The sequence below is a fragment of the Seriola lalandi genome, unplaced genomic scaffold, assembly GCF_002814215.2.
Source record: "Seriola lalandi dorsalis isolate HSWRI2012SDOR001 ecotype SW California unplaced genomic scaffold, Sedor1 jcf7180002052274, whole genome shotgun sequence".
Taxonomy (NCBI): Eukaryota; Metazoa; Chordata; class Actinopteri; order Carangiformes; family Carangidae; genus Seriola; species Seriola lalandi.
Genome location: NW_019522827.1, coordinates 2,523,892 through 2,537,992, shown reverse-complemented (window position 1 = coordinate 2,537,992; position 14,101 = coordinate 2,523,892). Strand labels below are relative to the sequence as shown.

The 14,101-nt window shown below is 41.9% G+C and overlaps 1 protein-coding gene across 2 annotated transcripts in view; it reads left to right on the top strand.

The window, feature by feature from the left end:
* Positions 1 to 14,101, top strand: part of lingo1a (leucine rich repeat and Ig domain containing 1a) — a 67,204-nt gene that overhangs the window by 33,735 nt on the left and 19,368 nt on the right. The window contains exon 1 of one of the 2 annotated variants that reach the window (XM_023400330.2): positions 6,126 to 6,690. The exons of the other annotated variant lie outside the window; for it this stretch is intronic. The gene's annotated coding sequence lies outside the window, so the exon portion shown is untranslated. Of the gene's footprint in view, positions 1 to 6,125; positions 6,691 to 14,101 lie in introns of those variants that run through there. 2 annotated transcript variants of the gene reach the window in all.

Genomic DNA, 14,101 nt, shown 5'->3' with positions numbered 1-14,101 from the left:
AAAACTGGTGAGGCTCCAATTAATTTGCAGTACTTTGCCCGTCTGTATGCATGCTGATAATGTGAAGTGGATTTGACACACAGAAATGACAGAGGATGTGTCACACAGGAAATCTTCACACGTTTGGCTGCCTGCGTTCATACAGTGGGAGTAGAGAGAGAGGCAGCAAGAGTCCATGTGGTGTTTTTTTTTTTGCCAGGAAAACCCACAAGGAAACACAAAACTAGAAATGTAATAAGCGCCTGTGCTACTAAAAGTATATTAAATTTAAAGGTCGAGAGGATATGTTGCATGATGGTGGAGAAACAGGCTTTTAGGGAGCTACTGCTAAAAAGGCCACAGGGGGCAGAGCACAGACGGACTGAGTGGTTGTGTTGTGCAAACTGCGAGTGAAAGTTTTTAATTCAGGTGTTAATGTAACTGATGAATAACAGAAAAACTGATACGACCTTGCACATTTTAAAATACTTGCAGATAGTTGCAATTTCTATGCTGTCAGAGCTCTTTAGGAAACATATAGCGTGACCTAAAAGCTATCAGCAGTGGGAATATTTGTGCTCATGTTTACATATTGGCACAAGTGCAAGGGACGGCTTTGAATTTTCTAAACAAATCATTAGAAATGTACATTAACAACATGAATCCTGCACCGAGTGCCAGCATCAGTTGCATCCATCTGCCAGGCATGAATATTTTTGAAACTGTCAGACTTTGGAAAAACCATCATAATACTGACATGACCAAGCGGGCCAAATTTAGCATAACCTTCTCACACCTGTGAGCAGAGCGCCTGGGTTTTTTCCTCCTCCTGTGAGAGGAGAGGCTGTCCCTGTTGTCAACTGGGATAAATTAAGAACAGGATGGCAAATAATTTGACTCTAATGTATCTGGGGTTCTGTCTGTGCTGCTGCAAACAGGGAACATGGCATTCATGTGACTATGGAGCCATCTTCCTCGATCTGGTTATTTCCGTGGTGCTGCACAGAATAGGAAGCAGGTCTTCTGTTGTGTTCCTCTGCTTTGAATCAATCACTGGTGGCCTCTGTGTTCCTGGAACCATGATAAACACAGTTACAAAGTATAGAATCTCTACATGCTCATGTTATACATTCTGGGGAAATGCTACTGGGTGTAATGAGTATAGAGGAGGTTCTGTGTCCGTCACTTACACACGCCGATGAAAAGGACAAAATATAAAACAAAACTGAAAAATCACGTTTTGTTTCGAAGCTGAAATATTTATTTAATAAAAAGGGAGGGGGGGGTCTGGTTTCTGTAGAGAAGATTTGGGGTTTGTTTGTTATCAGCAGGGGGGGTCTGGCTAACTTCCTCTCTAATCAAGAGCTATCCAAATCATGTGCTGAGAGAAAAAAGTGTACAGAGCTTTGATTGGGCTGCTGTCACCGCATGCTGCACGCTGCAGACTCATAGCACAAAAGTCAAAAACTTTTCTGATAACAGACCGTGTGCTGAGAGAAATTCCCTCAAATGTGAGCTGGAAACTCACCTTCATCGACGCTGTCACATCTCACTGTACATCCCACCCTCAAAGTGACTTTAATGTCTTCAAATCTTTATGATATAGATACAGCATAAGTGTTATAAATGTCTGGACTATTTCTGGTGTTTCTCTAAACAAAATTTACTGGAAATGTATTGAATATTACATATTTTAGTGAATCTATAAGTAGTGGAAAAACATTATGAAGGTCTGTAATACACTTGCATACAATATGGTTAGCTACAAATCGTGGAAAGAGCCAGTCTGTCATATTTTAATACAGAAGATACCTTAGAGGGAGAGAAAGTGTGCACTGGGTGAATTCTGCTTTCGCTTCACGTCGAAGACAATTTGGATTTCACTCTCAAGTTTGCATTTGTCACCTACTGTGGGGAACAAACATTCATTCTGAACACCAGAATTTAATTTGGCAAAGAGGGAAAATGAATAGAAGTGGAAGCTCTTCTCTGTCTTAGACACATTTCATTATTTTGGTTGAAAATGTGCCTGAATCTATCTGCACTTTGGCTGTGAACAGGATTGATGTTTAGAAAGTGAGGCTAATCATTACAGTTAAACTGAAAGAATGACAGTATCGCAGGTTAGTATGCAGAAGCATTTACCCGCCGAATAACAGGGTCACTGATTTAATCATAATAAGCGAATGGCTATTTTATCATCTCATCACAGAGCCATTTATCTTTCAGAGTCAAGAGTGTGCATGTGACAGACACTCCTCACACGCAGTATAACAAAAGATTAAGGACAAGCATGCGTGCCAGTGTTGAGGAACACAGCAGAACAAATTAATTATTGATGGGATGCTTTCAAAGCCCATGGCGTCACTAGGTATCCATTGTTACCTCTGTTGTTGTTTGCAGCTCTTAGCAGGGTAGCGAGGATGGAGATAAGGCAAGCAGAGCTACAGACCATGAATTAAGCCTCTCTCCTCCCTCCCATGAAGTCCATCTCGTCAACACTGTTTTGTTTTTTGTTTTTTTTTGTCTTTTTTGGCTCTCTGGTTTTTATTCATCCAGCGACACACTGTTGACACATTTGACCTGATATGTGGATAATGTTTGGTTCATTTGGTTTTACACATAAAGGATTAAGAACCAGCTGATGAATGTGTCACATATGCACGTATAAAACATCCTGCCAAGCATTAATAAAACTTTTAAAGGTCCCATATTGTATAAAGGTAGATTTCTATGTCATTCTTGATTATAAAGCAGGTCTAAGTTCTTTATTAATACTGTGAAAGTATCAAAGCCTCAGTCCACAGAGAAATGCACACAGCCTGTATTCACAAACTGAGCCTTAAAACCAGCCGTCAGGACTTCTGTAACTTTGTGATGTCACAACAAAGCAGTTATCGCCCACCTGGAGCCACCATCCAACCTTGCAGAATTTGGTTTCTCTGAGTGTTTACCTGAAATCTGCTATATTTTTAATCAGTCTGAAAACAGTCAGCCAGTCAGAAGAGAGGCTCAGAGCCTCTTCTCTTCTGATTGGCTTACAGACCTGTTATATAGAGCTCCAGAGAGTAACCTGAGAGAGGAGATGCAAAACTACACTAAGATGGTTTTTGCTTCTTAAAACCACAAATATATCTTCTATTTTTATGGGACCTTTAAAACTCATTTGAATGGTTTAATATTTAATGTTATATCCTTAAGGAAATATCATGTCAACTGACTTGTAGTCTAAAGTAGCTGTTGAGTTACCTCTGTATTTGAGTTTAGATCTGGCCAGTACTAGTGTACTGATCTGGAAAGAAAGAGCCTTCGTCCCCCCTTAAGGAATGGTTTCACAGCCAGGCAGGAGGAAACAGCTCTAAAATACAGAGGAAAATACCCTGTACTCATAGCAAGAGTGCCTTGGCCATGCGTGAACTGATGCTGATGACATTCACATGTAGCTGTGACGCCTGAGTGGTTTAAGTTGCTCAGAGGGTCTGTGCAGAGAAGCTTGAGGATGGAAGAAGGACAGAGACACATTTTTAACACTGGCAGACAAATACTTTTCTGGCAGTTTCTCTGTTGTGGGCCGGGAGTGAAAACTTCACTCAAACATACACGTGATGAGAGTGCTAATTGATATAGTCTAAATGTAATTTGGGTTTGAAGACCTGAGTCCTGGTTACTCTGCTAACCGTTTGGCAACTCTCATTTTACAGATGTTACAGATGTGAGTTTGTTAAACATCTGTCAAAACTAACTAACAATGATATCTTTCAGTTAATAATACATCACTGGTGACTAATCCAAAAAGACCCAAAAGCACCTAGGTCCCATCAAGGTATCAGCACTGATAAGCGCACAGTGATATTCTGCCTTCATACTGACAGCAGTGCATTTGAAAGGCTGTCACACATAAAATATTTACTCCATTGTTTTTTGAGTTCTCTGCACACTCCAGTTCTCTTGATTAAAATAACATGGCAAGTACTTAATCATTCATTAGCACTGTAAAACCCCTAAAACCAAAGGATTAAATGTTTCTAATATCTGATGTGGATGATGGAGATGATTTTGTATTTCACATCAGTAACCAACAGACTTCTGCTTTTTTGAGAACACTGCATATCATGAGTAAGATATTCAAAAATACACATTTTAACATCCCAGAGATCAACACGTGTTTAAGGTTGTACGCGCCATGTTCGGTTTTATAGAAAGCAAAAAGAAGATTTTGTGATTGCTGACGAGCTAAATTTAAGTTTAAATTTACATTGGATTACGTTGGATTCCTGCAACCTCAATCCATTAAATACATGTGCTATTGTAAACACCTGGAACTGATGGTAATAGTGGGCACTAACTGGTATTAATCAAAGGCTGCATCTCAAGTCATATTCACTAACATTTGATTGATTGATTTCATTGAGCTCATTCCCACAACAGAATGACAAAAGTAGTGTTTTTTACTAGCAATCCCACAATCCAATGCATGTGCATATTATAATGTGTATGTAAGAATTACAACAGTCAGTTGCTGCTCTCCATCCGAACGTTGCACAAAATCTGCAAAATAAGGTTCAAATTAATGCAACTCAATGCAAGTATTAAGAGCGGATGGATGGAAACACACTGAGTGATCAACTCAAGGTGGTGATGATCACTATGTATCTGAAATCTCAGTTTACCGCTCGAAATAGAGGGAACTACATGTCTGTTAGGGAGTGGTGAGTTTCAGACACATAGCGGCAGCTGTTGATACAGTGCTAGCTCTCATGTTCTTCTGTCTCCATCACTAGACCATGCACACTTTGGGCTTTACAGTGTATGAAACCTCTGACTACCTGGCTACATTATAAACTTCTTATTTGTTTATAGAAAATACCGATACCTCACACGATATCTTATATTAATATTATATATTATTGGTAGTATTTTTATGGCGTGTTGTCTCCAGCCTGAAATCTACAGATTAAACCTGATTAAAACTTTCTCGTCGTCCTCTCATCTTTCCAAATGCCTAAATTAATGAACACAAATACTTTTACCTTTAAAGCGAATCATCTGTAAAGCTTGTATTGAATTCTTCTTCCACAACTGAGATAACCTCCGCCCTCACCCTCTACAATGTGCAGCAGACTAATGACTGAACAGGGCCTCTCACGGTGGAGCAGAGACTATGGCGTGTTAACAAACACCTACAATATCAGGAATCCATCTGATTTGCTTTTCCTCCCACAAACCTTAGCTACGCATTGTGCAACACGGGCAGGGATTACAAATGAGTCGCATCATTCAGCTGCTGAAGTGGAGTTAAAATGCATTTGAACTGACTCAACTGACCCCAGAACATTTAGATCCAGGGAAGCTGACTTCCCCTCGTTATCGTATATAATAAAATATAACAACAATCTGATCATCTCTCACTTTGGCATCACATTAAATAAATGACAATATAAGAGTTTGCTGCCTTTCCATATTTATTCTGCAATCTCTGAGTGACTGTGCCTGAGACCACCCTATAAAATCACAGACAAAGGATCAGATGTGTATTAGACAACATACTCCAATGCCGGCCTCCTGGAAGAGACTGTGTTTTAACTGGATGTGTGTGTGTGTGTATGTGTGTGTTTGTCTGCAGTATCTGAAGCCCACAGTGCCATCAGGCCCTCAAAAGAGGAACTGCTATTTTCTCATGGACCCCTCTCCCTCCCTCCCTCCCTCTCTGTCTCCACTCCAGTCTCAGACTTAAATCAGATTTTATTTCTTTATTTGTCAGCACCTTGTTGGTGAAACATTTGCATGTTGCGAGGGTAATGTGAGCTCTTTTTTTTTTCTTTCAGTTTATCCTCAGTGGACATCCTCATTTCATGTTTTGGAAACGTTGTCATCTGTGGGTGTCTGCGTGCACCTGCATGCGCGCGCGTAAAACGGTTGTGTATACCGGGTGGGGGGGCTGGGGTGGGGGGTGCTGAAATCTGGACAAATAAGGCTGGTTAACAAAACGCGCGGAGTCTAAAATAAATAAACCAGCAAATGAACAGACTGCAAAGGGTGATCAAACTCACACTGACACACACACACACACACACACACAGTTTTACCACACACACACTTGAGTAGGACACAGGGCAGTGTGCGTTCCGCCGATCATCTCCGTTCCTCCCTCCAGCAGGCGGATTGCCTGAGCTCCTGACGACAGCCAGTCGCACAGAGCTGAGAGTGTGCGGCTGTTGGAGAGACTGCATCAAGGAGCGAGGACTGTGCGCTCGCAATCGGGGGGGAGCGGTGCGTGGGAGTTGTTCTCTCTCTACCTGCCATTTGCATTCCTTCTTTATTCTCCAAACACTCGGACGAGTCCGGACGCACAGGGAGTCCCATTAACCGAGGGAGCATCGCGCGCTGTACATGTGTGTACGTGTATACGTGTGTTTGTGCGTGTGTGTGTGTGGGTTGCCTGTTTTAACTACAGCTGTCATCATAGAACCGCGCTACAGCCGCTGTGGAGAAACTCATTGGAAATCTGCAACCAAACGACCGGCTGTTTTTCTGTTGTTTCCCCGCCGCCGTCGTGTGTGAGTGTGTGTGTGTGTGTGTGTGTTTTTTTGAGCGCTGTCTTTCAAGGCGATGGACTTGAGATAGTGTGTCTCAATTTGAGTCTTGGTGGCTGGGAGTTGCCGTCGGGGAGATATGCGAAAGGATGCTCGGAAGCAGTGAAGGCTACAGCAGGTGAGTGTCTGATTAAGAAAGCAGAAAAAAAGGAAGGGAGGTTTCTTTCTTTTCTTTTCTTTTTTTCTTTTTTTTTAACGCAGATATGTTTCTTGCTGTTCTTACTGTGCGTATGTCGCTGTAGTTTAATGTCAGGCTGAGGCCAAGATTTTAGAGAGGCGGATATCCAGAATGCAGCTAAGCCCTGGTCTCTCCGGGGCTACTTTGAGGGGAAACATCCCTCCAATATGTGAATTCTGGTGTGGCACTGGCGGCATCACTTAATACCAGAGGCTTTCCTAAAACTCCTCGGGGCTTGTTCTGATGTCAAAATCGGAAAAAAATAAAAAATATATATATGTTCCTGCAAGTCTGCGATGATTAGGGCAGAATCGGTTGACAGGACAGAAAAGCAAACGGGGACTTGAGTGTTGGTTAGGCGCGTCCTCTGCAGGTAAAACTGCATCTAATCCACGCAGATTCCAAACGAATTTATAGATTTCTTATCGATGCACATTCTGACTCTCCAATCTGCCTCTCTGGTCATTTTTGTCTGCATGTGTGCTTGTCTGGGAGGATGAAGGCTTAAGCCATTAATCAAATTTAATTGTCCCGCGAATGTGAGTGTATGTGTGTGTGTGCATGTGTGAGAGGACGGGGAGTGTGCGTGTGTGTGCTTGTGTGTGGGGAGGGTGTGAATTGCAAAAATGTTATCTTAATCTAGCCTTTATTTGACCACGTATAGGCTTCTGCTGAGATAACATTTCTCATTGTGTGGAAATGTGAGTCAGTCGTGATCCTCCCCATATGCCATTTTATTCATCTGCAAAGATGGCTATCTGTTAAATGGGCAGCGTATGAAAGCGAGCCAGGCTCCTGCTGCAAACCGAGTTGTGCATCTTATTGATCCTCAGAAACGACTTCAGTTTTTTTTTTTTTCTTTTGTCTGTTTGTTTGTTTTATTTTCAACAAGACAATAGTCATGGGATCTATATATAGCCTCCACTGCGACTACAACACAGGACACAGGATGAAACTTGTGTGCTGATGGTGCCACACGCCGTCTGTTGTTTGTTATTCAAGGCAGCATTTGCAGAGAATATATGACAGTGGCCCCTGATTTTTTTTTTTTTTTCACCCCAGCACTGCCTCTTATAATGACACACCAAAACAGTTTCGGCAGAGTATCAGAAGACTGTGTGATGCTGTGCCTGCGGACATTCATAAAGTGCTGTAGCTCTATTGGTTATAAATAGCCGGAGGGAGCGGACAGGCAGATAGAACAGGGGCAGCCTCCCGTAGTTCCAGCAGCAGCAGTCTCAGCCTCTCCGGCTTTATCTGGGCGCACAATCCAAGATGATAGATACACTTTCAGATATCACACAGATACAGGGGCAAGGGTGTGGCAAGGGGAGGGTGGTGGTGGGGCTTCATAGGTGTATTATAGTCCATGCTGACTTCTAGTTTCCCTCTGTTTGCTCTCTAAGCTGTTTGTGGTACTCAGCAGTGATTAGAGTGACCTTATCACATTGAATGTTTTTCTTTAATCCATCAAGGTGTCAAATCATATAGGTGTATAGGCGTGTTAAATTTCACTTACAGGCTTACAATCCTGTTTGTGTGTGTGTGTGCATGTGTTTGTGTGTGTGTGTGTGTGTGTGTGTGTGTGTGTGAGGTTTCTCTGTTGATCTCTCTGATGACTGTGGATGCTGCAGACACAATCCTGGCTGCCTTGCAACGGCCAAGAGGCTGCTCAAGTGTGTGATGCGCATTGTCCAGACTCTCCGGTTTGCCTTCATTAAACAAATGTGCAGCCGCTGACCTTGGCTGTCTACGACTCGTCAATAGGATTCACCTCTGTGCCCTGCAATGGACTGTAGGACACATGTATGCAATGAACACAGCACCACCACCACCACCATCCCCATCACTCCTCCATCCAACAACATAATGCTGCTGTCGACATGCTATATTGAATTACAACACGTTGATCAATGTTTGCAATAAGCTAAACCTCTACATAGTGGATATAATATAATACAGAGTATCAGATGTCGCAGGAAAATCAGGCTCCTGATAACGACAGCGTCATATTTCAGTGTATATATGGTAGAGTTGCATCTTGGCATGTTTGTAATTTAATCACATGTTGGAAGAATGGGATAGCCAAACAATAAGACAAGTCCAAGAGTGTGTGTGTGTGCGTGCAGCATTTAAATAATTTGTGAAAGAAAATCAGCTTCACCACAGATTTGCTGGCAGACCGAGGCAGAGGAGCAGTCGAGACAGAGTGGGTGGTGATGGTGTGGACCATGATGTTAGCGCACGATGACTGAACACAGGCTTGCCTTCTCAACAACACACGAAATGACCAGTAGTGTCAGTGAGCAGGCTACAATGCTGGCTTGTGACGTGCTAGCATGTCTCTTGGAGACACTCATCCTGGGTGTAAAGCTGACACCTACTGCGTTGACAAGGTGTTTATTAGCTCCCAGTTGTGAGGCCCCGATGCCTACATAACGCTACGATGACACAGTGCTGAGAGTTTTCACTTGGGACGGCAATTATGTTGTTTTCATAAGACCCGCCTGCCATTCCACTCGATGCCACTGCCTGGATACATCGATGCCCGAAGCCGGGTGGCATGTGTGTTCAAGGGCCTTGCAGTAGCTGTTTAATGGGAGGGGGAGGGAGGCAGTTGTTCACATGTCACTGTTGTCCTTTGTAGGTGTCTTTTGAACTGGATAAGCAAGAAGAGCAGCTGCAAGGGTTGTTGAAAAGTCATCATCAATTTTCTTTATTTTTTTTTTTTGCTCTTCCTGTCACCGTTTGAGCGCAATATATTTCACCCATTGTGAAAGTGGACCAGTCACTGTGGCACAGCCTGACAGTGCCACTCTCACACCTTAATGGCGTGCGGGCCTCTGGGTGACCAAAACATCAAACGAGGTCATGTCGTAGGCTCCAAACCCCGCCGAAAATCTATTCATTTTTCCTGGGTTTCAGCAGTAACTTAGTATAAGTATGCTGCATTGTATAAAGACACATTTGGCCGTGCAGCCCATGTGTTGCCCTCCACCTAACCTTCATCAGAGTGATAGTGACAGGCTTTCACCGTGTCATTTCTGAAATCAAATTTGTGGAATTGTTAATTGCATTGCCCTTAATTCTGTGATGGTGGATACATTAACATAATTATGGTATACATTAATCCATAATTTATATAAAATTGGTAACATACAAACAGTTTAGTTCCCTATAGCCAAAGTCCTGTAATGGAATGAACTGCCACAGAAAATATCCACATCCTACTGTGACTTTTATTTTAAGTGGCCGCATTTCCAGGACTCATTCTAATCAAAAGCACCAGGCGCAAAAAAGGAAAAAAAGAAAAAAGACGAAAACATCTGATATTACCAATTATGATTATAAGTGTGTTAGTACTTGAATTAATGTTTTAAGTGAAATGTCATTGCACAGTGGAGCCTTGTTAGAGGCGTGTCAGAGGCATGTCTAGATGCCATGCATTCACATTAGCCTGTAGGGTCCATTCACCTTCAAAGGATTCATGTTAGAAAAGCTCATACGAGTGCAGCTAATTCTGATCTGCTTCACAGTGTTGTGAAAAATGTCTTTAGAGAATATCTTCTAAGGTGCCTTGAGAGTGATTTCACCTTTTATTGGGATGTAAAAAAAAAAAAAAAAAAAAAATCTAAGTATCCACAAAGAAAAGCTGGATTGACATATGTTTTCCAGTGGCAACAAACAGCAGAAAGAGATGCTGTGAGTACCTTCACAAGTCTTGATCCTGTTCAACCTCCATGTGAGAATAGCATCCATATCATTCATTCTAATAATGCTCGACCACTGCTGGCATCTTGAAGATCTCTTGAATTCACCGACCTCCAGCTTTCAGTAAAATTATACTGCAAAACCATTTACATTTAATAGATGCAAACACCTAATCATTGCCAGGCTTGAAATAACATCCTGCCATCAACCACTCAGAGTCCCTTGGAGGACGCATCATTAAAAAAGGCAACGATGGTGGACGAGGTTATGGGTCAAGGGTTGGGGTGGTGTTATTGTGCTTACTAAGGCTGCTTTCCAACCCCCTGGAGAGGACATTTGTATTCACCGCGTGGGGACTAATCAATGCGTATGCTGGCGCTCCTGTTGCCAGGCAGACCTAAACTTAGACATCCATCTTTTAGATGTTTGTGCGAATGACATCTATGTCACTCAGTATGTCAACAGTGCTGCTTGTGGTCTGTAAATTACATCGATGGCCTCAGACTAGCAGCTGATAGGAAGCCAGAGCTAAAACACCTGAGTAGGTGCTGAAGTAAGCTCCACCGGGGGAACATGCTCTCTTTAATTTCTCTTGCTTACTCCTGATAACCATATACATATTGTACATACTGTTCAGTAATTAATTTGTGGGAGTACACTGTGATGGTTGTATGTCAAGTATATGAGGTAGACACAAAAAACTAAGCACAAAACCAAATGCAAGGATTTTTGGGTGAGTTCCTTATCCATTGTTATTTACAATGCTTTCCCTTTCTTTCCACCCGTAGACAATGAATGTCATTGTCTCATTTGATATCCACACATGCATTTATAACTGGAGTCTGAACAAGTTGTTTAGCAGTGGTGATGATTAGTATTGTGCAGCAAAATTACAATATGTTGCATCTGTTCTACTGAAAGCATCTATTCAAACGGTGCCATTCAGTGGCAACTGGAAAACACAATAGTGGGACAACAGCAGCTCCACTTACACAGGCCACACTCGAATGGAGCGTATGATATTTTCCATAAGTGGGAGCAAGATTTGTGTTTGTGCCTCACCTCCCCGATGTAATGGCTGTTAAAACACCCCGTTGAGATCCAGAGTTCACTGAGTTCGGTGTTTAGGTACAGCAATAGCACTCTCCACGCTCTCTTCTGTGTCTAGTAGGTTGACCGAGGATCTACTTAGAAGTGGAGTTGTCATTTACATCCGATCTGCTACAGGTATCCTCTCATTTCAAAGTTACAGTAGCTTAAAGCGTATAAATTGGTTGATTTGTATTGTATTTTTGGTCAGATCGCTGAGATGTACCTGCTCAGGGTTTAGCTAACCGTGCAGTAGCAGTCCCTTGTGCAAATTCATTCTGAATAGGACTGAACATGTGTCAGAACTTGCTTTGTTGCTGTTGCTATTTCACAGTACTCAGAAAGTGCCATTAACAGCCTCTAATCCCATTAGAATTCATTAAGAACACGGACATCCCTGTTCAAGTGCTGCCACAGTATAGACAGACTACCCTCCGTGATACTTGGATTAAACCTTTCTCTGATAATTCAGATATTTTAATGTGCTTCAAAGCCATTATCCCCTCATTTCATCAGATCAGTGAAGTTGCTTTTTTATCCATTGACAGTCTGCTCCTGTCAAGACAACAGGGGCATTGCTTTGAGGTATAAAGGGGCAGAGGCTTTTAGTTCCCTAAAAGCTCACTTTCTCCATCTCTTTGGTGCTCCCTCGATCTCTCTCTCTCTCTCTCCCTCTCTGTTTAACTTTCCTAAAAGCTCTCTCTCTCTCTCTCTCTCTCTCTGTCTCGCTCCCTGTCTGTCTTTCTTCCTCCCTCACTGTGGCTTTCTTTCACCCACTCGCTGTCAATGCAGAGAGAGAGAGAGAGAGGGAAAGAGGAATGACAGAACAATGTAACAAAGAACTGCTAATACTGTCGATGGAGGGGAGCGAAAGTGCAGGGTGGAAACAGGAGGTCAGATTTCAGCTTATCGACCAGACTGGGTGGCATGAGGGAGATGTTCGTTTGCTAGACATGAAGAAGCAGCAATAATCGCACCAACAGTTAGACAGGAAACAGAGCTATCTCACATCTTGTAGAAATGATAGGACATTAATAATCATATTATAATCAGCATATAATCTACTTCTAAATTCTTTTTCTATTCTGGGATGAGTCTATATCTTGGAAATTGGATACCCAATTATGCCAGCTGGGATGTGCCTTTTGTCTGGTATATCCTGTCTATTTTTGAATGTGGCAAACAATGCATGCAGGAGCTGTTGCCATTTTGTCACATGCATTCCTGTTAAGACTAAAACCTGTCCACAATATATATATATATATATGAACGCTGTAGACACTAAGAAATTCAGAATGAATCAGCGCTGAAACTAATAACTATTTTAATTAATGATTCTTTTTTTTTTTTCCCAAACATCATCATTTGCTCAACAAGACTTTTAAAAATAATGACAAATCCCCATCACAAGTTTCCAGAGCCAAAGTAATGTGTCAAAATTGCTTATTTAGTCTGACCAGCAGCCAAAAAACCCAAAGTGTTCAATTTATAATGACATGAAAACAAGCACGAGAAGCAAGGAACTATTTAGACTTTATTATTTAGACAATTCTCAGCTCAACAGTTCATCATTCAGCAACGCCTTGAAGCATTTAACATGAATCAACATGACATAACATGACATTGCTATATGGGCCAGGTCAAACTGTGTTGTTTATGTGTCATCACTTTTATTATTAAGATACTAATAATACAGCTTTTAAGATTATATCTGTAGTTATGTTGTTTTGCAAGCAGAATAATTTGGTTTGTTAGAGTGTGTAATGTATCAGCAACCAGCCGTCTAGTGCAACTTTTATTCCAACATCTTTAACCTGAGATATTCAGCTCGGAGGCATAATATACTGTATCTAAAAGATATGCACTGATGAGTGATAGGGTGAAGGCAATAATGTCTTTTTGTATTTCTGGATGCATTTTTGCATTTATTAGATAGAAGAAAAAGAGGGGAGAGAGAGGAAGGGTGACATGTTCATGACATCCAGTCAGTCTCATACCTAGGGATGTTGGGATTACATAGGCGGTCGAATTAAACCCCCTAAATAATGCCAGTGTTATACACAGCAGTGTGCTGGAGTGATGTGGTAATGATGTGATAGAGTTGATTTGAAATATGTGGTGAGTTTGATGGAGCGTTGCATGGCAGCATGAAATAACGCTCAGCTGCACGGCAGGGGCGGGGCTGGTTACGCAGAGAGGAAAGATGGAGATTCTCATTTAGTCACTGTGTTTCAGAGGATGCAGGGAGTTTCACTCAAGTACAGCAGAAGCAGAATTACCGGTGGAAGGCTTTGAGATTAATGTGTGCAACACCTAAATGGGCCGCACAGTCTACTTGGATTTTTTTTTTTTTTTTTTTCATCCAGTCTAAAAGCAAAGTATAGCTCCGACTTTACGAGTTTGGCAAGTTGAAGTTGAAGATTGATTTCTTATGTATTACCTCTGGACAAACATATTTTAACTTCAGCTACTGCCAGTCACATTCTCCAAATGTGAGAGGGATGAGTGAGGGCAGTTTAACCGGTGGAATGGCGGCGGTGGTGGTGGTGGT